The following is a 25,652-nucleotide window of genomic DNA, read 5'->3' as shown; positions in this document are numbered from 1 at the left end:
AAGCCAGGTTATGAATGCATTTCCTTTTAAACAGTGTCACCCACTCTCTTTCCCAATTTTTCCTCTTCTGTGTCTCCCTCACTCCCCCAAGTTGTATAGTTCATTTCCAAGTAGTGTCAGCGTTCCACTGCTGAATTGCTTCACCCTTTGTCCCCCCCCTTCTGTGCCTCTCCTCCCCACCCCCAAGTCAGATAAGACTTATATACAAGACAAAGGGTAGAGAAATCAAATCAGGGATGACAGAGAAGAAACTGAAGAAAAAAGGGGGAAAAAAGAACCAAAAACAGTACAATTTTAAAAACTCTTGTTTCATTTCTTGGAGTTCATTTTGATAAGCATGATTTTATATGGCCATACGCACATAGTCATTGAACTCTATGATCTTCTCCTAAGAACATCCTCCTTTGGTCTCACTGTGTGAATGACTAAAGTGCTGCTTAATTAATCCTGCCCAAGAGTAATTATTTGTCTTTTACTATCCATTGGATTTACTTATAGATTTATAGACACATTCTAATTATTATAAATGAGGGAAACCATACAGTCTGTGTTTCTTTGGGTCTGGCTTACTTCATGTAGTATATTTTTTTTCCCAAGTCTTCCCATTTCCTTACAAATGGGCCAATGTCATTCTTTTTGAATGGATCAAGAAAATGTGGTATAGGTTATTTTTCAAATAGAGGTCTTACCCAGACTGGCCTCAGACTACGATCCTTCTACCTCTTCCCTCACCCACTGTGTGGCTGAAGTTACAGCTGTGCTCTACCACACCCAGCTGTAGGTTAAGATAGAGCCACCCTAGCCTTTTGGCTAGGCTGGCTTCAAACCCTCCCAACCTACACCTCTAGAGAAGCTGAGATTGTAGGAATGAACCACTGTTAGCAGGTGCCAAGTATACATTATTATTAACTAAAATGACTAAACTGGACAATAGTTATCTAAAACTTACTTTTAACTTTTAACTTGGTTACCAACATCTCCTTATTTCTCCTCCCTCCAGAACTTGGAAACCTTTATTTCTATGAGTTCAGCTTTTTATATCCCACATGTACATGCAGTCATACAGTCCTTGTCTGTGTCTGGCTTTTTATCCTATTCTTCCTGTTTATCTACATTTTCATAGATGTCAGGCTTTCCTTCTTCTGTAGGAGAGAGTGTTGGTCTATTGTATACATGCAGAATGCAACAGACACCCTCTGTATCTAAAGGTTCCACATCCAGAAATCAACCAACAGTACATTGAAAATACTGTTAAAAGCTGCATCTCTTCTGAACGTGGAAACCATTTTCCTCTCAGAAAGGACACCAGTGTTTTCCAGCATGGCTCGCCCTGTTCCTCCCTCTGGAATTCCCACCTATCCGTCAGCCTACACTGAAGATGCATCAAAGCCCACAGCTGCTGACGATACCATTGAGCCTCCTGGTACCTAGCCTCTGCTGTTGCTAGGAATTGCAAACCCTTTTCAGCGCCTACTGCCCAACCAGCAAATGCTGCAATGCCGGGGAGAAGAGGATATAATGTGCATGGAGAGCTGCCTTGCTTGAGTCTTACCGCGTCTGGACAGCCTGACACTGAATCAATGAGACCCAACGCGGCTTTGTAGATCGTTAGCAGGCTGGTTGAAGGCAAGCAGCCTGCTGAGACACAGGCCTGGTTTCTGTGCAAGGCTACAGCAAAGGCTCATGCTAGCGTCACCCGGTGCTCTGTCAACCTGCAGGCGAGCATCTGACTCCCCAATGAGGTTCTAATTATGGAGAGTCTACAAATGGGCACTGTTTCTCCCACAGCAGCCCTGGCTCCCAGCAAGGCCAGAGAGAAATTCCTACCTGCCTAGAGGCCAGCGGGTGGAGCTGACACCTGCTGCCTTGTTGATGGTGGTGTGGGATTCCAGGCACACACCGGAAGTCGCGTTTTCCACCCCCACTCTGAACCTCCCTGAGCCCCAGGATGGGCATTCGTCATTCTGACCACAGACATTCATTGGCTTTAACAGCGAGTTTCCACCAGAAGCCACCACTGCCCCCTCAGTCAAGCCAATTGGCTCATCCACCCCCATAGATCTGGTCATTAATTCTAGGGTAAGAGGTTGTCTTACTTTGGTCCAGACAGAGTGACTCCCAGGAAAGAGACTGGAAAAAAATTGTTAAGGATTTTTCTTTCACTGGTAGACTAGAACCTGGAAGAATGTTCAACCTAGATTCCTGGCAGTCTTCTGACCACCATACACCCCAAGAAGGAAACCATCAAAACCATAGGCAAAGCTGGGAAATGGCAAAGTCAGGAAGTCCCTGATAGCCTCATCAAGCGCCTTGTTCAACCCACACCTGAAGTCAATGCCAACTGTCTGCCCCAGTTCATTATTTCATTTTGCTTAAGTCTATTTGAATTTACTGTCACAACCAAAGAGTTCTGAAGCTACTTGGTCAAGGAAAAGGAAACGGAGAGTGAAGTTAGCCCATTCATCACTCAACTTCATGAGCTCGGGTCAGTAGAATTGAAACTACACAGTAGTTGTGTTTCTCTCCGCCGTCTTTCCTTTCCTCATCCATGCTTTTCTCCCCCACGGGCCCCTCCCTGAATGAGCTCTTCACCCTTCCTTTGTTTTCTTCTGCTTTTTTTCTGCAATATGCTGCTAAGATTGGGTTCTTCTCAAAGACTCTGACAGCCACAACTTCCACGACCCAGGCTGGATACATGACAAGTTGCCACTAATAATAATGGCTTGTCATTAAGCTGTTGGAGTGAAGAGGGGGAAAAAAAGCAAACAGGTTTTGTTCATTAAGATTTTGTCTCTGGCTGTCACACATAGACAGGCTGCCGATGAACTGAAGGAGGATACATTATTTTTGGAAAAGGTTGAGTTCTAGGGTTTCCCCAAAATTCCTCCTGGGGTACTTTTGGTAGTATACGTTTAGATTAAAAAAAGTCCCCTTCAAAAATATACCACTGGCTGGGCACTGGTGACTCACACCTATAATCCTAGCTACTCAAGAGGCTGAGATCCAAAGGATCGAAGGGGGTCCAATGTATCCTGGGCAGATAAGTCCATGAGACTCCATCTCCAACTAACCAACAAAAAGCCAGGCTGGAAGTGTGTGGTCCAAGTGGTAGAGCACCAGCCAAGCAAGCAAGTGAGCAAGTGGAGTGAACTTGAGGCCCTGAGTTTAAACTCCGGTATGCCCCCTTTCCCTCCAAAACCAACCAAACAAAAAGTATTACCCAAGACTGGGCATGGCGGTATAGACCTATCATCCCAGCAATATGAAGTAGAGATGGGAGAATTGTGTTTTAAGACCAGCCCAGGAAAGAAAGCTATTGATACTCTATCTCTAAAAATTGACCTGGGCAAGCCCGGTACTAGTGGCTCACGCCTGTAATCCTAGCTACTCAGAAGGCTGAGATCTGAGGATCCAAGTTCAAAGCCAGCCTGGGCAGGAAAGTCTATAAGACTCTTATCTTCAATTAACCACCAAAACCCGGAAGTGGCACTGTGGCTCAAGAGGTAGAACACTGGCCTTGAGCTGAAGAGCTCAGGGACAGCACCCAGGCCCAGAGTTCAAGCCCCACGACTGACTTAAAAAAAATGACCTGGGCATGGTAGTGCAAACATCAATCTCAGCTCTGCAGAAGGCAGGGAGATGTATGTATGATGGAAGCTAGACCCAGGCTTTTGCCTGTTTATCTGTGAAAAAATAAAGTACCACTTTCTATAGATGTCTACAACCTGCCAAGAGCTTATTAGCCTCTAGAGTAAGTTGGTACTGCCTTCAGAAACTTGGGTGAAATTTCGTTTTTTAGGGGGGAGGGGAGTAACAGAGACAAAGGGAAAATGGAGACGCCTCTTGGCTACTAGGGAGTTGGTCTAATCCCCAACAAGGACTCCTGGCTGGGAACAATTTCTTTTTCTCAGTACCGAGATTTGAACTCCTAGCCCCACACTTGCTAGGCAGACGCTCCATCACTGGAGCCAGACCCCAGCCCTCATACTATTAAAGACGCAAATGCTGGCAGCAGACAGGAGGTTCAAGTCTGCCCTTGTTCTTTACTTGTGTCTGGACCTTGGGGGGAAAAAGAATAAAAATAGATCCTTATTAACTAACTTCAAGGCTCAGTTTTTTCCACACAGAGGGAACTTCAGTCCCCACTTTAAAGATGTTGTTGGGATGAAGAGAACACAAGGCTTGCTCTTGGCACGTATGGCGTGCACTGTCAACGAAAGCTGGGTTTGTTGTAATTGCTATAATCATGAACGAATCAAGCATGAGGCCCACCACAAAAACCCAAACACTACAACACCCCAGCGGCCCGGCACTGGTGCAAACGCAAACGTTCCCCCAAAGCTCTACCCCTCCTCATTGTGGAACCTGCGTGTGACCGGGCCACTACAAAAGAGCGCCCGTCATGTGCCATGGACTGAGCATTCCCCCCGGGTCCCTCTTTGGTTCTGGGTGAATGGAGCATCATGTATGCTTAATGCTCATGCTAACCTCCCAGAAAGAGTACCAGGCTCCCATTTCACAGATAAGGAAGAAAAGCCTTAGAGAGTGGCGTTTCTCAGGTGTGAAGGGATGTGGGAATCACTCATGATCATTGTTAGAGGCAGATTCCGCAGCAGGAAGATGGAGAGCTGTTAGCAAGCTCCCAAGTGATGCCCAGACCGCTGGCCACTGGGCCAAGCTTTGTGTAGCAGAGGACCTGGGGTCAGGCAGCAAGCATCTGTTGATCCGTGGTTCACAACTACAGATCTGGCTCTTTAGCTATGAAGCCGGCAACCTGTATGAGAGAAGGGTGGGCTGTGACGCAAGGCGAGGTCTGTTTGCTGACACCTTCACCGCCATGTTTCCATCCGGTTCTCCCAGCCAAGGCAGCCACGTGTCATGGTCTGTCCACTGGCATCGTCTCATCCAACAAAGCCCCTTTCCGGGGAGGCTGTAAGTCAGAACTTACTGCATAGCAGGGAAGGAAGAGAGGCCGCCCTGGAGTGATCACCCCACTCCCCGGAAAGATCTGGAACCACTCAGGATGAGAAGAGCCTGGAGAAGTGACTGCCAGTCAGCCAGGTCCCCCTGCCATCTGCTGTGTGAAAAACTGAGCCCCTAGCGGGCACAGATGCCTTCTGCTGCTGCTGGCCTGGCTGCAGAGAAAGTCCAGTGAAGCTCTGAGCTGCTGTGTTTCATCTACAAAGTGCCCCGGGTGGCTCTCTGGTTGCCATCAGGGGTGACGAGTATCTGTGACATGGTGACCAGCTGAGCCACAGCTCTATGACCTGCATCACAGGGGGGCCGAGGCAGAGCTCGCTGGGTAAATGACAAGAGGCTGCCACCTCCTCGCTCCCATCTACCCCCACAGGGCTCCCAGAACACACTGCCCAGGCCGCTACTGTTGATCTCATCACCAGGTAGTCGAATGTCTATTTAAATATCTGTCTCTATGCAACCAGATTAATGCCAATTCATCTCCGCAGCAACAACACCCATCCCAGCAGACAGCACATAGTGAGTTCAGAAGAACACATTTGATGAAAGTACAAGGATCTGGGGATATAGGGATTTATGCAGGGATGGATAGATATACTGATGGATGACAGGATACAGGGATGGATGGATGGATGGATGGATGGATGGATGGATGGATGGATGGATGGATGGATGGATGGATGGATAGATGGATGGATGATGGATATATTCATGGATGGATGGATAGGATTTATGGATAGATGGATGAATGGGTAGATGGATAGATTCATGGATGGATGGATGGATGGGTGAGTAGATAGATAGATGATGGATGGATGGTAGATGGATGAATGGATTCATGGATGGTAGATATATAACCAAATGGAGAAATGCAGGAATGGTTAGACACACAGAGGAACACAGAGATGGCTGGATGGACAGAGGGATGAATAAGTGGATAAATGACACCGAGTACTAGACGTCAGCAATAATCTGTGTCCCCACTGCCATCAGAGCGGACCCAGAGCGTTAGTGAGCCCAGGATGAGCTGGCTCCCCTCTGCATGTCTGGCTCCCTCCCTCCACCTGCTCTCCCTCACAGCTGTACAGCCTGAGTAACAGTGGCCAGAAACAAAGCCTACTTGCTATGTGATTCCAGTCTACAAATTACATGTATGGCTTGCCAGGTACTTCCTCCACATCATCTCATTTAATCTTTGAATGGCCCATGAAGTTCCTATTCATGTCTCATTAATCTGACTTATCAATAGTTGTTTGTTTTCTTTCTTCACCCAGTGGGGTCTTCTGTGTCATATAGTCAAATATCACCCAAAGACACCTCTCTGACATTTACCCCCCGGCATAGCACTGGTCATTGCTAGCTTCTTTCTCTGAAAGTAGTGCAACAACATCAAAAGAATCAGCTCTGCATGAGCACCAGTAGATTTAGCAATCTTTACATGGGAAGAATATTCTGTTTGCAAATCTGTTTCCCATTGAAACTGAGATGTTGGGTATCTTCCTATTCCTTGCATAGATATAGGCGTCTAAGGAGTATTAGTGTCTTTCATACAAAATATGGAGATCAGCAGGCCAACGATAGACTATTACAGCCCCTTTAACTGAGCAACACTAAATCTGTATGTGGTGTGTGTGTGTGTGTGTATGTGTGTGTGTGTGTGTGTTACAGCATGCATGTCTAAAAGCTAATATTTGTTGCTTCCAGTAAATGCTAACTCAGGAAGCCTAAAAGCCACTTGAAGCTCTGAAGAAGGGCATGAACTAATTGTGACCAGGGTTCCCCATCACAATTGAACTCAGAGTACAACGGGAACAAGAAGCGTAAACAAGGGGTGAGAAGGGAGCAATTTTAACAGAAAAATGGCTGGTTTTGGTCTTTTTCTGAGAAGCGATATAAAAGGGAAAATTGGATGTCAGCCTCTGCGATGGGTGTCCAATTTCTGTATGAAAGGAGAAAACCACACTCCGTGATGGACCATTTGTGTACACACGTGGTGCCGACATCGCCGCATGTGCCTTTCAGCCTCAGTTTGGCTATGCATTGCTGAAAACCAAGGAGCCAGAGGCCAAAGAAGTCCTGGCACATATCCCCTCTGATCCACGCCTCCCCACACACACACACATACCCCGACAAATCTCCAACAATTCATCTGAGGTTCACCTATTTTGCATGCACCGCAAATCTTGTGATCACCATTGGGAATCCTTGTTAGACATATCTTAAGGCAGAAAGCAAGACTTCATTTGAAAACTAAGAGGCAAAACTCATGGTGGGAAGTACGTGGAATAAGACCACTGGAGTACTGAGGGGATGTTGGAAAGTACAGACTAGTAGGAGAGGAAGCATAGCAAGAGGTTGAGACTGAGCTGGAGGATGGAGGAGGCGGGAGGTGCCTAGTGCCCAGGCCGGGAGGTGAGCTGCACAACTCAGTCACCGTGAGCTTTAGAGCTAGTAGAAGTGCAAAAGCTAAAACTCAGTGATACAGAGGAACAAGGAAGAGAGTAGGAAAAGCCCAACACTTCCTACCCACACCACACTGCCTCTGAAACCCCAAGGTAATTTAGAGACAAGAAGAATCCTTCTGAATACTGAGACTTACACTGGGGTCGGTGGCTCTTTCTTCTGCTTTCTTTATCTCTCCATTCAGCCAGTCTTTTCCTTCTTTTTTTTTTTTCTCGGTTGGAGGGCTTGAACTCAGGGCCTGGGTGCTGGCCCTAAGCTATTTTAGTCAAGGTTAGCACTCTACCACTTTGAGCCACAGCCCCACTTGCAGGTTTTGAGTGGTTAATTGGAGGTAAAAGTCTCACAGGGACTTTCCTGCCCAGGCTGGCTTCCAAGTACGATTCTTAGATCTCAGCCTACTGAGTAGCTAGGATTACAGGTGTGTGCTACTGGGACCTGGCTCTTTTCCATATTTTTCTTCTCCTACTGGACAAATAAACTTGGACCAAAAATAAAGGATGTCCTCAAATAATCTCTTACATGATGATAGAAGATGGAGGAGACTTTTTTTCTTTTTATTTAGCTCCAAAATACATACTGGCATAATTCCTACAATGCTAGGGTCTCCCCAAGTCTTTACTCTGAGAGGATTATTTGCTAGACAACAACAACAACAAAAAGGAAGCAAAGGCTTGTTGTGGAGATGCAGAACTCATACAGACAGACCCCCTTCAGGATTCTCCCTCGAGTCAGGGTGGTGGCTCTTCCCAGCTCACCTACATTGTGTCATCTTCTGTTGGTATCTCCTTGAGAGTGCGCTCCCACCCAAGCCTCAGATCAAACAGGACAGAGACCAGAGCTCATTAAAAACCCGACAGCACGCCGAACGGGGGAACACGAAGGGGACCCTTGATCACTAGCTCATCAATCCTTTGCCAAGATGCCTGCATTTCTAAAGCAGATCAGACAGCCCAGGCAGAGAACCACGGCTTGCTCCATCTTTCCTAGCCCTGGCCAAGCAAAACTTTCAGGTCACAAGTTAGAAATACATAGATGCTATTTCTTTCTCTGTCTCGGTCTCTCTCCCCCACTTCCTCTCTCTCTCCTTCTCTCCCTCTCCTTCTCCCTCTCCCTCCCCCTTCTCTCATTCTCTCATACACATACACACACACACACACTGGGGCTTTAATGAGCACGCTGCCTTTAAATGAATCTACCTATCTAAAACACATCAATAAAGAGAGTCGGACTATGGGATGGACCGCAGAATGCAATGCCCATCTGCATCCTCACTCCAGCCAGTGCCCTGGGTACACTGCATGGCACTGACCACAGTGACCACACACCTAGTGCCAGTGCCCCCTGTCTCCCCGTCCCTGCAGGCTGCCTGGCTGTGGTTGGCATGAGTTGGGTGGCATCCCTGTTGTAGCTGGCTCAAAAATCCTATAGTTAAAGGAGAGGCAACTAGGATTTAGATTCTGAGAGGTTCTGTACAAGTCCTGATTGTACCACCTATGAGCCACGTGTCTGCAAAAGATGCATCGTGTCGCTGATCCTCAGACGAATGGGACCCTTCTTGCCAATTCCAAGAACTGTGCTTTTCACCAATCCACCCATTCGTGCATTCATCTACGCCGCTCTGTTCCTCTCTGTGCCAGGCAGGGATCGATAATGGGCAAAAATTAGCTGTGAAACCCAGGCCCACAGAGCTTGTGGTCTACAGCTTATGGTTTTACAGAAAAGGCTCATGGTGCTTCAAGACTCCACAATGAGTAGACTCAACTACCTAGATGACCAGGGTTATCCCTGCAAAACCACCCTGGAGCTGGAGTTACCTAGGCAAAAAGGGAAGGAAAGAGTGCCTCCTGTGGAGAGGCAGCCTCAGATGCAAAGGTCCTGTGGTAGCAGGAAGCTGAAAATCTGAAAAGGGAGCCACTGAGGAAAAGCTGGCAGAGACCGGTCCTCTGCTCAAAAAACATTTTTAATTCCTTAACACCAGAGAACAGGCCATCACCTTTCTCTCCCCTCTCAGTTGCCTGGGAGTTGGATTTTTTTTTTCACAGTTTCCATCTAATCTCTTTCGATAATTCTCTGGCAGGTAATCAGAGAAAAAGGTGCTAATTACCTTATTAGCATGCCTGCTTCTCTCCTAGCCATCACAAAACGCTCCTCCCTGCCCCCTTCTTCTCACTTGTCATTCCAGTCCTCTGCTGGGGGGAGGGCGAGGCCTGAGCCGGTCTCCAGATAGAGGCCCACAACCCACCTGGTGCCAGATCCTCGCTCTCCTTGGGGAACACAAGTTAAGGGCAGTGCCCGGGTTTCGCACACAGGATCAAACTCCAAACCCCAAGATGCAATGGGTGAGCGTGCCCAGCCCCAAGGGCCTGGCCAGGAAGACCAAGTCTTTCACTGCTACCTGTACTCGGTCCTGGGGTCCAGAGGCCGGGAACTCCTTTGAGGAGGCCTCCCTTGCCTGCCTCCCCTCCGGAGGCCCCATCTCACCTTGCAAGACATTATCAGGAGCAAACACCACGACTCCCAGTTGTGTTTGCAGATGCCATGCAGCTTGAGTGGCAGAAACGCAGCAAATACACCCTGAAAGCCGTCTTTCAGGGAGATGGAAAGGAAACTGCTGGAAAGACGCCAGCTTGCTGTGCTGGGGAGCAGAGTCCACGGGCCGGGGTGCCGTCCTGGCTCTGCTTCGCGGGGGGGGGGGGGGGCGATTTCACAGCCCACAGAAGACACGCGCTACCTTGCAAGGCTAGGCTACTCACACCACAGGCACTTTCTGGACTGCGAGCCTCACCTGAAAGCCAAGGGCACGAGAGCCTCGCTTCATCCTCTTTCTAGAAGTTTCCAGCAGCTAATCTGCTCTGCAGCTACAGAGCATCGGGCTGATCTTCCCAAGGGCAAACACCTGATGATGATATAGATGAAGCAAAGCCCCCGCCCTCCCCTGCCCAAAGCACAGATTGCCTCAGTTCTCCTATTTACGGCTTCACACTTTTTCTACTCTTGCCTCTCACTTGTGCCAGGAACAAAGGTGGTGCTCTGCAACCTCCAAGCTGGGTGACTCAGGGCAAGGTGCTGAACCCCTCTGTGCTGGGCTCCCCCCTCCTAGAGACAGGTAAGAGCTGAAGTCTCAGCTTTAAGTAAAGATGGCAATGTATATAAAAGCGCCTATCTGCAAGAGGACCAAGGAAGTTCATCCAGTGCATCTTGAACTTGAACTTACTACCAAGTCTGTCCTCTTAGGGCCCTTACCCCTCCCCGTGTCTGGCTAATTAGCAATGTTGGATCTCTAAGTCCTTCCTTGTTGGCAAACCAAACCATAGGGTGCTAATCTTGTACTCTCTATGCCTATCCATGGAGATACACACACACACACATACACACACATGCTCAGTTCACTTTCACACTAATAGGTCTGGGGTATGACATAAATATATATATATATATTTTTTTCTTTTTTTGGTCCAGTCATGGGGCCTGAACTCTGGGCCTGGGCGCTGTCCCTCAGCTCTTCAGCTCAAGGCTAGCGCTCTACCACTTGAGCCACAGCGCCACTTCCGGCTTTTTCTGTTTATGTGGTGCTGAGGAATCAAACCCAGGGCCTCATGCATCTGAGGCAAGCGCTCTACCACTGAGCCACCTTCCCCACCCAGAATTTATATTTTTAAAGCAGGTTATAAGGCAATGGATCACAAATCAATCATCTCTTACCTAAGTGACCTTTCAAGAATTACAGTTAAAGCCAGGTGTGGCTGTGTGCGCCTTTAATTCCAGCTACTCCGGAAGTAGAGAGCAAGAGGATCTTGATCCAAGGCTAACCTGGGCAACAAAAGTTAGCAAGACACTATTTGGATCGATACGGTAGAAGTGGGGGTGTGCACCTACTAGCCCAGCTGCGCAAGAGTGGGAAGTAGTAGAATCACAGTCCAATCTGGGGGGGGGCCGGGGGGGAACCCTATGTGAGAAATAACTAAAGCAAAAGGGGTTTTAGGTATGACTCAAGTGCTGGAGCTCTCTTGCCTAGCATGCACAAGGTCCTAAATTCATTCCCAAGTACTGCGAGACAAAAGGAAAAAAAAAAAAACCTCAAACAATTAACAGTGAGTTGGAGAGAGAACAGAACGGCTGCACAGATCAGATATTGGGAATATAGCTAAGCTTTCATACCGGAGTAGAATCAGAATTCGGATAGCTTCTTAAACCCCCGAGCCTTCCCAAACCACAACAGCCTGTAGTTGGCACTCGCATACATTCAGATATTTGATTTTGAGAAGTGCAAGGGCAAAGAAACCATTCGGAGCGAAGCAGAAGGATCAGCTGGATTCACGCTCGCTCCCTGCACATCAGCCTCTCATGACTCAACACCCTTTTTGGAAGCATCTCCCCCAACTCTGAAAATAAAGAGATGCATTTCATCTGCCCACCCCCGGCCCACCCACCAGCTCTCACCCCTGAAGGTCATGGGAAATGTCCTAACGTCTCTCACCCCCCATCCCCACCCTTAAGAACTCATAACTGAGCATACAGGTTCTGCCTGATTGTGAACATCTAGATCTGACGCTGGGTTCTGGAATCCCTTCAATCCATTTGCTGAGCAAGCCTTGTTAGGATTTAAATATGCAAGCCACGCTCCCCTGCGCAAGGCTGTGACGGATGAGGGCTGAACTCCTCACCTGGGACGGGGCCTCCCAGCAGCCCCCGTGCTGATTGGCTACGTGCAGTTCAGCTGTGTGCTAAAGCAAGGAGCCTGGGGAACCTGTCGAGGTTGCTGAGGGTGTCTTGTGGTGTGCCTGTTTTATTAATTAAAAGAAGCAGCACACGGCCGCAAGCCCAGGGATCCACTCACAGTGCAGAACCCAGCAATGTTAGTGCTCTGAGATGGTGCAGGTGTGGCTTCTAGTGGGACTGTAGTAAGCCAGCTCAGGGAGGAGACAGAATGTGATAGGGAAGTCTATGAGCTTTGCACCACGCTCTGCACATACGAAGGACTCAATGGCTAATCCCAGAGTAGGTTCATCGGCCCTCCATCAATCTACACGGGTATATTTGTGCTCTTCACTGATTCGTTCATTCCGCAAGGGCTTACAGTACAGCGCTGAATGCACCAGGCACTGTTCAGGCACTGGAACACAACAATGGTGGAGGAAACACTCTGCCCTCATGAGTTTGCCTTTTGGTAAACTATGTGCCAGCTGTGGTGTGCGGCGCTGGTGCAGGGGAAGCCATTCTTGCACTGCAGAAATGCAGGAGCACTTAATCTAGCACCACCTAATCTAGAGGATCCATAGCCAGTAAGTCAGTGCCACAATGCTGAGTATTCTGCACCTATTACTCATGCAATGGAACCAACACCTGTAACAATTAAGTTCTCCATACACTCCATATTTTTCTTTTTCTTTTTCTTTTTTTTTTTTGGTCAGTTATGGGGCTTGGACTCTGAGCCTGGGTGCTGTCCCTGAGCTCTTGAATTCAAGGCTATCACTCTACTATTTGAGCCACAGTACCCCTTCCAGTTTTCTGATGGTTCATTGGAGATAAATTGTTTAAATGTGGATACAGACTGACCCATTGGAACAATGAGATGTACAAGGCACTAAGTCAAAAAACAAACTTTACAATTTTGGCACGAGGGGGAGGTGTAGTTGTGTAGATGGGAGGGAAGGAATGGTAGGGGAAAAACAAAGGAGGAGGCAACAATGCTTGATAAGAAATGTACTCATTACCTTGCTCATGTAATTGTAACCCCTCTGCACAGTATTTTCACAATAAAAAAACTTATTTAAAAAAAAGAGTCTCATGAACTTTTTTGCCTAGGCTAGCTTTGAACTATGATCCTCAGATCTCAGTTTCCTGAGTAGTTAGGATTACAGGCGTGAGCCACCAGTGCCAGGCTACTCTGTAATCATTAATCATAACATGACTTTGGTTACTATTACATCCTCTTCAAGAGTATGAGAAGGAAACACCAAAGTCTCTGGTACCCAGAGGGAAAACAAAATTGATTGCAAACCCCACCATACTCCAGAAGATGCACAAATGTACAGGAGTTTTTTTTTTTCATTTACTTTATGTTTACTATCCTTAAGGAGCGGTATGAAGAAGTTTCAACTCAACCTGTTTGTTTGTAATTAGATTGTAGCTTGAGTTTCATTTGAGTTAAAGCTTCTAGTAAAGCAACACTTTCTCACTAAATACAACCTGTTGCCTATCCCAATGCTGGCAGAACAAAACCTGCACAGGGTTTCAGCATTTCAACACCACCAGTTCCTCTCCCAACCCTGCATGCGCACCAGCCAGCTGGTCCAGTCTGACTCATAAATGGCTGTAGCCTGGTGGTGGGTGAAAGGAACTCTGTATACCATTTGCAACTGGTGAGCTGGAACGAGAGATGCTCTGAAAAGCAGCCTCCACTCCAGTATGAGTTGGGCTGGCAAGCCAGGAAATGGAGCGCAGAGCACGTGGAGTTAGGACGCCCAATAGAGACTCTTTGGAAAGCAAGTTAACCCCCTTCCCCATTTTAAACAGAAACCATGACAGATGTTTATGTCATTTAGTAACACACACACACACACACCTCACACTCCTTAAAAAGCAAATTTTCACAGGGTAGTCAGAGAGATACAGCAATGTTATAGAAGCAAAGCTGAAGAGACTACTAGGCAGAGGGGTCCAAGAAAGCCTGGGAAAGAATGAAGACAGCCTCAGGAAGTACAGGCTATGCCCAGCGCAGAGATAGCAAGTATTATAGGCCCTGGTCCTATGGTCCAACTAATACTGTATGAAAGGGAGTTTAAAGAAATCTCAGAGGCAAACAAAAAAGCAATCAAATGTTATACCTAATCCACCATACCAAGGACTGCATTAAAGAGTAGTAGACTAAAAGGCAGTGGTTATCAGGATGCATTCTGAAAGGAAACAAGACTAGGCTGAACATAGAGGTACATTCTTATAGTCCCAACACCCAGGAGGCAGAGACAGGAGGATTATCTGTGCTACATGGTAAGACTATTTCTCAAAAAAAAAAAAAAAAAAAAAAACCCTAAGGGCTAGAGATATAGCTCCATGGTAAAGTGTTTGTCTAACATGTGTAAAGTTCTTGGTTTAATTCCTTGAATCACAAAAGTAGAAGAAAGCAAAACCAGATGAGCTCTATCAGTTAAAGACGCACTTTAAATATAAAGACACAGATTGAAAATGAAGAAGATACACCACAGAAGCAGTCAACATTGGCTGGGTGTAGCATCTATATCAATTTCCAATAAAATAAGACTTCAAAACAAGGAGAATTATCAGAGAAGCCTTATATAATGAGAAAATGGTTACTACATCAGAAAGATACAACAAGCATAAATGTGTATGAACTTAACTAGAGAACCCAAAAAACATCAGATGGAATTGAAGAAATAGGCAAGTCCATAATCAAAGCTTATCTTCAACTTCAATCACAGATGTTTGCTATTATTTATTTCAAGTCTATAAATCGACTCACTTTTTAAAGTGCAATTAAGCTATTTAAGGGAAATTTTATATGTTCCATAAATAGGAAGCTGTGCCACTTACATTTAAAAATCATCATAAAAATAAAACAAACTATATCATTACTCTCCTAAAGCTAATAAACCAATTACTAAGGCAAAGGAGCGAAGGAGAGACTTCTCAGAGGAAGAGAATGCCAAAGATATACATGGGGAAGTTCTCATCATCCCTAGCCATAAAGGAAATGCAAATCAAAACAACTCTGAGATTTCATCTCACCCCAATTAGATTGGCCAACATTGTATACTCAAACAGCAAAGAATGTTAGTGGGAATGTGGGGCAAAAGAAACCCTATTGCACTGTTGGTGGGAATGTAAACTAGTACAACCACTCTGGACAGCAGTCTGGAGGTTCCTTAAAAAAAAAAAAAAACTAAACAGCGATCTTCCCTGTAACCCAGCCATACCACTCCTGGGCATCGACCCAGAACATCACAAGTCACATACCATAAAGACACTCGCGCACCCATGTTCATTGCTGTACTATTCACAATAGCCAAGTTATGAATAGCCACATGCCCTACAATAATAGATGAGTGAACCCAAAAATGTGGTAGCTGTACACAATGGAATTTTACACAGTCATTACAAAGAATATATGTCATTTGCAGGGAAATGGATGGACCTAGAACGAATCATGTTCAGTGAGGTAAGCCAAGCTCAGAGAGACAAACAGTACATGTAGAAACTAGATCTAAAATAATGGCACATAATAACTTATACATGCTTATCAACTTATACATGCATGTCTCTAGACATGCACATGAACACAGTGAGACCAAAGGACAATATTCTTAGCAGAGGAACACAAAGGCACAATTTCTATCAGATCATACAAAGTAATATTCATTAAAATGAACTTCAGGAAATAAAAACAAATTTTTTTCTTTTTTGATTTCTTTTCTTTTTGTTCTGCTTGTTCATTTATATGTCTTTGGGAGGGTAAGGAGAGCCACAGAAATGTAGAGACAAAGAGTGAACAAATGTAGCAATGGTATTCACTGAGACACTATGTTGAAAATGAACTGTACAACTTGTAGGTGAGGCTAGGAGGGAGAGAGCAAGGGAAGGGGTGACATTGTAAAAAAAGAAATGTACTCATTACCTGACTTATGTAACTATAACCCCTTTGTACATCACCTTTATAATAACAATAAAAATGTTTAAAGTTTATTTAAAAAATCATGAAAGTCTAGCTGGGAACAATGGTCAGCCTATGACGATCTGTATTCCCTAAAGCTGGGGCTGGCTGGGTACCACCGAAAACCATGCCACGGGCCAATGTGGGATGCAGCCCATATTCTGGGGAACACAAGAGAGTTGAGTTCATTGACCTCTGTCACATGTGCAAAGTACATTTCACTGGCCTCCTGTGACACAAAGTAAGACAGACAGACCAGTGCCATCCTCCCTAGGGCCGAGTCTCCTTTTTGCAGTAAGAGTGGAACCTGAGTCGCCTGGTATTTACAACCCAAGAGAGAAGCCGTAAGAACTGCAAGCTCTAGGATCTAGACCTAACCCAAAGAACCAAGTGCACTAGACACAGTCAAGTATCCAATAGGACTTAGAGCCAAGTTTGTGCTGTCTCTTTAACACAGCTGATGCCATCTGTGGCACTGCAGAAAACTGGGAACCAGGGGCCAATGCTTGCCTTCCCAAGAATGGAGTCATGGGCAGGCACCACCTTCCCACCCCCACTTCCCCCCTCCCCCCCACCCTTGCCAAACATGTACTCTTAGGAGTCTCTCAGATGATGCCATGTCCTCCGAAGTTATTCAGCTGGCCAGACTTGTGGATTTATCCCTCGGGGAGAAGCTACTATCCATCAAGGGGCCAGCCTGGCACCACACTGGGTAACAAATGAGATCTGGGAAGCAAGGCTTATCAGGCAAAGGCTGCTATGTTAATAGAATACAAAATAGAATGGCGCTCTGCTATGAATGAACTATGGAGGCAACCTGAAACTGGACAAAAATAATTCAGTCTTCAGCAGGAAAGACCTAACTCTCCATCCCCTCCTAACTGATGCTGGTCATTAATCCCTTAATCAACCAGCTTGCTGCAGGGCCCCATCGACATAAGCCAGCATGGAAGACACCAGTGTCCCAAACTGGCTTTCCACCTGGATCTGGCCTTTACTTGAGTGACTTTTGGAAGTGATTAAAGTCTCCAAATCTCCATTCCTCATCTGTACCACTGTACAAATGGCACCCTACAGGAGGTAAATCTAATAAAATTTAATTTCATCATGTGCCACTTACAAGCGCCTATGTAAAACCCATGAGTATCAGGACACATATGTAAAACACAGAAGTGTCTTGTGTCCATAGTATGTGTTCCATGTACAGTAAAACACTACTTTGAAGCCAAGAATCATAAACACAAGCAATCATGAACCACAGCGCACATTTAGGCAACTCTTGCCACAACATTTGAACCAACACATGGTGCGCACGCACATGCATGTGCACACACACACACACACACATACACACACCACATATACCCACAATTCGGTTCAGTTGGTGCTCTCCTCAATGAAGTGAAAACTGATGAATATATACTTCTTTTAGCCTCGATCTTAATCCCAAGCAAATTACACATCCTTTCCTATTCACAGAAGGACATTTGTCAGTCAGGTTGATCTTGGAGCTCAACAAAGGCAAAGATTTAAGGCCTTCAGCAAGAAGCGTGATGGCGCGACCAGAAGACGGGACACTTGTGGTTAGGGTCAGAATGGCTCTGTTGCTGTGAGCTGGGTGGGTGCAGACACATCCTCTGCCTTCCTGAGCCTTTCCTTGTGTGCAGATTGAGGCACTTGACGTGACACTTCAAAACTCCAATTTGCTGCCATACAACTAAAGTCAACTGTTAACGAAGAAAAGGTGGGGGACATATGGTATCCATACCCTGTGTTATAATTTGGGCGAGGAAGCAAGGGCTGCCAAAATGGCCATGGAGAAGCTAGGTGCTTCAGGAACATAAAGCTCCAGAGGCCTGGCTCAGCTTTCTCTACCTATGTGGCTAGACCAGCACCTCTCACCTCATCTGGCCTCAATTATGAAGAGCAATGATCATTCTTAGCCTTTGTAGGATTTTTGTATGAACCATATGTAGCATATTGTCAGTCCATAGTTGTCATTCTTCCTCCTCCTCCTCCTCCTCCTCCACCTCCTCTTTCTCCTCTTCCTTCTCTTCCCCTTCTTTCTTCTCTCCCTCCTTCCCTTCCTTCTCTTCCCTCTTCCTTCTCCCCTTGCTCCTTCTTCTCTTTCTCCATTTCCTTTTCCTCCTTCTTCTCTTCTCCTCCAGCCTCTCTTCCTCTGCCTCCTCCAGTTCCTTCTCTAACTCATCTTTCTATTCTAGGTCTCCTCCTCCTGCTGCTGCTTCCTTCCTCCTCCTCCTCCTGCTCCCCACCTCCATCACCACAAAACAAGGGCGTCCCCACTGTAATTTTTAAAAAAAATCAACTTTCTCCCATTGTATGACCCAAGTGAAATTTACCACGAAAACCACTTGTGCCAGTAGGAAAATTCCTCCAGAAGGCTTTTCATTCTGCTTCCTTTAAAGACAGAAAGTAGGGACTCCACAGTTGGTGCCTCTCGGAAGATGAAAGCGAGCAGCTCTGTGTTCAGGGCCAGCGTTCCATGGGAACCAAAGCGATGCTTCGATCGATCCTGCTCTGATGGCTCTGGTTATTCAGCAAGCTCAAGGGAAAGGAGCAGATGGACAGGACGGTAAGCCCTGTGATGCACCCACAGGCGCTTCCAAGACACTCAGACTTGTGCCCACACTTTTCCCTCCCACAGCAAAATGCATGAAGAACTCCTGATGTTGCTTTGAGTAGCACATGGCATCCTGCCTCTCTTTTTATCCTTTGCTCTGATGTGGCTTTAGCTGAACTCTCTTGCATAAGACAAGTAAAGTGACAGGAGGCTATGATGGTAACGGGTTTATGTTGCTGCTTGGAAAGAACTCTAGATTTCAATTGTGGTGAAAAGAAAAGAAAGAAAGAAATCTGGGCTCACTTTTGTTCCATGTGTTACTGACGGTGTCACAATTGGCTGAGTTGTGCCACCTATAAAATGGGAGGAGAATGGGAGTGATCCACAGGACTATCAGAAGAGCAAAGCAGATCCTGAGCCTCTGACCCCAGTAGACCTCCAGAATCTATTGGGATCCTGGCCATGCTTCAGTGAATTCCCATTCTCCGGTACTATTCCCAAGGAGAAATTTGGAAGTCTTTTTAGGCCTCTCTTCAAGTTCTTAGTTTGTTTTTGTTTTTTTTAATGAACGCAATTGCTGACTTGAACCACAAATAAATTTCAGTTGTCTCAGGCTTGGTAAATGGAAATTTCATCAGTTTAACTGGAATAATAACTTTAAACTCTGAATGCAAACAGAAAAATAGAAACAATCAAAGATATTCATGATGTCGGGGCATTCATGATGCTGGGGTATACAAAAGCCTACTCACTTTCATCTGTAACTCAGAAACAGAGAGAAGGAGAAAAAAATACAGAATCATTTGTCTTTAGGCAAGTATATGGAGTATATGGAGTTCCCACCTATTCACTAAAAATGATAACTACCTGATAGCGGCTGTTTTATTCTCTATTAAATGCAGTAAATGAGGGCATTAGAAAGCAAATAAATATGCCAACATTTATTTTTAAAGTGGCATATTAAAAATATCTAGTCACTGCTCCTTCAAGCTAAGAAAATGAAATCAATGACCTCAATAAAAGACAGTTATTAGATGTTTGAGTTCTGTACATTTAGCTTAAATAAAAGCAAATAAAAATAGGGAGGTATGAAATCTGTTTGTTTTGCCTATTCCAAGTCAGAAAAAAAAAATGGCCTTCAATAATTCTAGGCAGATTTAGGTGGACTTGCAATAAACCAGGTAGATATCCTATTCTGGAGGGGGAGAATTTTCAAACACAAAATCAACAAGTATCAAGAGGTTGCTCTGCAATAGCCAATGGATTTCCAGGCTGAGATCAGAGGGTGGTCTCTACCCAAGAGATCATCCAAAAACTGAACAGCCTCTTATGTCCAGCACCGGGCTGAGAGACTGACCCGAGACACCTAACCTCACAGCAACCGATCTGTAGATACCACATTTGTGTCTTGTAAAATCTAGACCCAGTACTCAAACCCTTGTCTCCCTGCCTTCCATGTCCACATAGCCCTCACCACCCCAGGCTACCATCTGACAGAGGCAAGAGAAGAACAGAAGAGCATGTCCCAAGGACTCTTTATTGGGGACGGAGAATGGGACGGTATTAGGATTTGAACTCAGGGTGTCACACTTGCAAGGCAGGTGCTCTACTCCTTGAGCCATGCCCCCCAGCTCCTGCAAATCCTAAATAAACCTGAATGGCGTCTAATAATGATCCCACTTTTGATGCAATGTAGCCTGAGACCACCCCTCCCCCCACCTCCCACCACCCGCCCCCCCCCTGCCAATCAGAATCATTTCAGCCTGATCGATGTGCAGGTCCAGGAACTGGACTCTAAAGTCAATGCTGAAGATATTGTTTGTTGTTCTCTACCTGTTGTAATAGGGGAGAGGAGATGTAGTATCCATTCTCTGACATTCATCAACTCTGTCTAAAAACCAAAAATAAAAGGTTTCTTTTTAAGGTGATTTTTCTTTTAAAATTAGCACCAATGAGCTGTACAACATTCAGAAGGAAAGGGGTCACATATTTTCTCTCACACATGGATGCTAAGTCTAAAAGATAACCCTATACGTAAGCATGTACAGAATCACATACATGACCAACCTGATTGAAGCATGATGTTTGCATGTGTGGGACACCATAAGGAGCAATTAGCATGTGCTTTAACAAAACCTGATATTAGGAAGTAGAAATATGTTCAGTCTGAGTGTGGGTACCAGTGGGGAGGGGCATGCGCAGAGGGGGTGGAGGAGGGCAGACATGGACATAATGCCTGGTATTTCTTAAGAATGCTCTACTCTCAGAACAAGAGTTATCAGCAGGTTCAAAGCTCCCAAAATCCTCCTCTCAGGTGCTATTCTTAACTTTCCTTGAAGACATAGGAAGCAGGTGGCAGGGAGAAGCAATGATGTCCCTAAGGTAGAGAAACAGCTGTACCCAGGTCATCAGGCCACAGAGTCCAACTCTGAATCACTAAATATTCTAATCAGGGGAAATAAATGGTGATTTTTTAAGTTGCCAAAGGCTTCTCAGAGGATAAGAGAAGCTTGCAGAGAAAGCTAAAAGGAGTAAAAGGAAGGGCTTGTTTGTCTGGGAGCTCAGCTCTAACGCTGATATTCTTGCATGAAGACAGAACAAGAGAAAACGATTCTATTTGCTCAGCAGAAAGCGCCGGCTTCCCTCCAGCAGTTGACTGCAAACGGTCTGTGACCTGTGTCTCTGTGCCATCCGTGGTAAGAAACAGGTCAATATGTTTTGCGGTTCCCAAAGTGGAGGAGGAGAAGGCTGCAGTGACGACATTCCAACCTGTTTTCATTTCTTCAATCACGGGTGGGGATGAAGACCAACCAACTCATGTTCTGTGACCAATGTTCTGGAGATTCGCTGATGGGGTTAGTTGTAAATCGTGCCTGATTTCACACAGAGGTTAACTTTGCATCAACCAAGACTAAATAAATCAAGCCAAAGAGAACTCGGAGCCGCCATGCAAAATACAGTTCCCAGGGAGATGTGGATAGTGTACAAATCTGAGGCTGAGAAATAACACTCCCCTAAGTAATTCAATTAGCGTATCGCATAGAATACAAGGTGAGCCACCCTCTGCTCTAAACAATCTCCTTTCCAGCTACTTCTTCCTGCCACAAATAGTAGCAGTAGACCCACATGTTGAAAAGGCACATTTTATTTGGTTTTACCTCTTTTAGTTCCAAATCACTTCTGTATACCAGCATGTCTCTGTCCTGTGTTGCAGGTGGGAAAAAACAAGGAGGCAAGATAAATGGGGATTTCTGCAGAGTTACACACAAAAAACACTGTCAACGAGTAACCTAACTGCTCCTCTCCAGCCCCTTACCAGTTCAGATCTGAAGTTCCAGGTTACCAAAGTCAAGAGGAACTCAGGGTGCATCAGGAGTCAGTACAGGTGGCTCGTGAAGGTAAGGCGTGGCCTGTGTCCCTGCTACTGCCTCAGATTTCGGGAGCGTCATTACAATACTTTGGCTCCGTGATTTCTACAGGCTTGCAGAAAGCACATTCCTAGCCAGCAGGAATTGTAAATGGTTATATGCATTCTGTAGCAAGAGAAGGGAAGATGCACCTCACTGCATAGCATGCCATCCTCTCACATTATTGGTATACACAAATGTTCAGCAGTAAGAATAATGCTGTGAAGTCTCACCCAGCTCACTTAAAAAAACAAAAAACAGAATGAAAACTCTAGATGTTCAACTATAGGTTTGTTTTTGTGGTCTCCAAGGCAAACTGCTGAAGAAGGCCTTGCGTGTGTCAGAAGGCAAAGCCCATTACTGGCTCCTGGATCATTTCTTTGTGCCGTTTGAAAGGTGACCTGGGTTACTTGCCTCATACTGTTTGAGCTCAGGCCTTCCTTCTTCCTTCTCTCCAAGGCAATAAAGCAGAATGTCATTGTCGGAGGGACTTTCCACCTCCCCAGAAGGGAGGTGGTGTAATGAGAGGGTCTTACTCAAAAGGATCCAATCCATTAGGAAGAAACCACTCCCTGTGACCATTAACTACATCCTGCCCTGAAGATCAACTTCCCTAAGATGCTAACCTCTGAATAACCATGAAAGCAGGGAGGCTGGACAGTTGATTCCTATTTCTAAATGTAGGGGCAGGTCGAGGGGAAATATTGATTTCTATTAGGGACCGAGCTGGAGAAAAGAGCAAGGGCAGGGGAGCATGTGAATACAAATGGAAGTCTCCAAGGGCAGCATCATGAGTGTCTGGACTGTTTAAAGCCAGAGGTACCTACATCATCACATCAGAGAGAGAAACAGTGAGCCACATTCCAGGCTCACTGTCTCCAGGCTTTTGGATTGGTTTCATCCTGGAAATGCTTCCTAGTGCCTACAGTTGCCATGGTAATGGATGTATTCTTGGCTGGGATCTTGATGACAGTAGATAAGCAAACAAATAAACAGCCTAATTTCAGTTAGTAACAGAGTTGCGGAACAAATAAAAGCAAACTAATGTGGTAGATGGTGGCAAGGGATGAGGATGCTCTCAGTAACATGGTGACACACGTGCATGACAGGCCCAGGGAGGGATTTCAGGGAGCTGAGAAATCCCTCCTGAAACTCAGAGGAATGCAAACCATTACAGGTGTGTGTGTTCCACACCATCTCCTCCCCCAGCAAAGGTTCAGAAAGAACGGTTGAAGAAGGGAACTGAAGAGGGAGCATCTGAGCAGACACCTGAATGACCAACAGAAACTGGCCAGGAAAAAAATAGTAATAATGAAGAAACAAGAATGGTGATAAAGTAAATTTTAAAAAAAAGGGGGGGGGGAATGAGAGGTATGGATTCCAGAAAGGGAATAAGCAAGATTATGAGAATGGCAGAGCCACACGGACTGGTCATCTTCTTTTCATCCGTGCTTTCCCCTTCCAGCCTACAGAAGCAAAGCTCCGACCTCCTCCACGTGGGCCCCTGGAGAAAGTCCTTCTGCTGCTCACCACGCATGCTCTCCAGGCTCCCCAGACCACTCATCCCCCCCAGGCTCCAGCCTACACAGAAACCAAGAACCGCTAAATGCAAACCGAACTGGAGAAAACCTACTCCTACCCATTTCCATAATCATTAGGAGAAAATTAATTGCCTGAAGCCAGAGTGCAGAAACCCAATTAGAGATTTCTTCCCCGGGGAGATCCCTAAGTGGACTGCGGTGGGTACACCTGTAAGAAATGTGTTGTTGGTCTGTACAGCATTTCCCTTGACAGGATGGATTATCACAGAGCGGTGTGGTGGTGAATGGCCGCCTCTCCCAACACTGTAAATTCCATCCACTAGAACAAAGACGCTGTTGTGTTTCACCCCACAGCACCTTATACGAAAATTCTGAGGGTCAGTACACTGCTAGGAATGTGGAGCCTGTCACCAGGACTCATGTTTCTTAACAGTGAAAATAGAAGAGATGTAAAAGGCTGTTGGTGTTGCTGCTCTAATTCTTTTTAAATAATTTTTTTAATTGAGATTAAGTGATTACATAAATTTCACAGTATTGCCAGATAGTGATACTTAAAGTCACAAACACATTTTAACCTTCACAAGGCAAATTGTCATTATCATGGTCTATAAAGTTTGTGAATTCTATAAACTTTGACCTTATAGCTATTTCTTCCAAATCGGGAAATACGTACATTTCTTTCCTTTTGCTTAGTGTAAGCTGTTCCCTTTTTCCCTCTTATTCCCTCCCTCCCAGTGGTCCAATTCTTGTATGGCCAGGTTTCCTTTTTTAAAACTCATGAAGTGCTAGATACTCAAGACTCCTCTATAATCCTAGCTACTCAGGAGGCTGAGATCTGAGGATCTCAGTTCAGGCTGAAATCTGAGAAACTCTTATCTCTGATCAATCATCAAAAAGCCAAAAGTGGAGGCACGGATCAAGTAGCGGAGTACTAGAGAAAGGCCAACAACAGCTCAAGGCCCTAAGTCCAAGGCCCAGTACCCAAAGCCAAAACACACACACACACACACACACACACACGCACACACACACACACACACACACACACACACAAACCCACAAAGCTACTAACAATCATGCACAATTCTTGAAGTTATACTTTTCTGTTCTTTTAAAGCACCACTTTTAAAGCACCATTACCACTGAAAAAAAATTATCGTCCTGACAACACAGAAAGAACTTGATTAAGCTTGGAAAACTTTCTGTAAAATTGAAACCTTGATGGCTGTAGGATTCAAAAGAGTAGCTCCATCCTAAGCTCATGTCTCTACTTTCTAACACTTGAACCAACCAATAATCATCAGGGTCCAATAGGAATGGACTGAAAACCCTCACAGCTTAGCTCTTCCCACTCATATCGTTTGGCTCCAAAGGGTGGGATGCTGGCGGTGACAGCATGGGACACTGGGTTGGCCCAAGGGCCCTCCCAAGGGAGCTCTTCCTTCCATCCTTGTGTGTTTTCTGTTTTTCACTCTTCCATTCCATTCACACGGACACATTCAACCTATAAATATACTCTCTCGTGATCCAGACATTAAGATTTGGATTTGTTAGGGAAAATGCAATACACAAAGCCGCAAGAACCCTGTTGGTCACCATCCCCGATCTCAAATCACCCCCTAACAGCCGCCATCTTTGCACTGTGTTTGTGCCTCTAGCTGAGCACCTGCCTGTGACTCTGTGTGCTTGTGTTTAAGATGGAATGATAGAGCAGGGTGTGCTTTTTGGTCTACACCTTGCTGTTGTCTCCCTAAAGTGGATCCCTGTGCCAGCACAGGGCCCTGCCTCGCTGTGCCACCTGGACCTTCTTCCGTGGCACAGATGTATTGCTGGTTAGCCATGGGGCCATGAGGCTCTTGCTACTTGCTACAAATAGCAAACACTGGAAGTGTGATGCTAAGCAAAAGAAACCAGACGTGATACTATGATGTGATCCCATACTATGATGGCATTTACATGAAATATCCAGAATGGGCAAATCGACGGGGGGAAGAGGGGGGATGGAGGAAGGGAGA

At 45.7% G+C, this 25,652-nt stretch overlaps 1 protein-coding gene across 2 annotated transcripts in view; it reads right to left on the bottom strand.

Annotated features, from left to right (window-relative positions):
• Window positions 1-25,652, bottom strand: part of Grin2a (glutamate ionotropic receptor NMDA type subunit 2A) — a 294,332-nt gene that overhangs the window by 153,997 nt on the left and 114,683 nt on the right. The window contains exon 1 of one of the 2 annotated variants that reach the window (XM_070003500.1): window positions 17,478-17,502. The exons of the other annotated variant lie outside the window; for it this stretch is intronic. The gene's annotated coding sequence lies outside the window, so the exon portion shown is untranslated. Of the gene's footprint in view, window positions 1-17,477; window positions 17,503-25,652 lie in introns of those variants that run through there. 2 annotated transcript variants of the gene reach the window in all.

The sequence above is a fragment of the Dipodomys merriami genome, unplaced genomic scaffold (assembly GCF_024711535.1).
Source record: "Dipodomys merriami isolate MVZ:Mamm:240054 unplaced genomic scaffold, mDipMer1.0.p SCAF_60, whole genome shotgun sequence".
In the NCBI taxonomy this organism is placed as follows: Eukaryota; Metazoa; Chordata; class Mammalia; order Rodentia; family Heteromyidae; genus Dipodomys; species Dipodomys merriami.
This window is presented reverse-complemented; position numbering and strand designations above follow the sequence as displayed.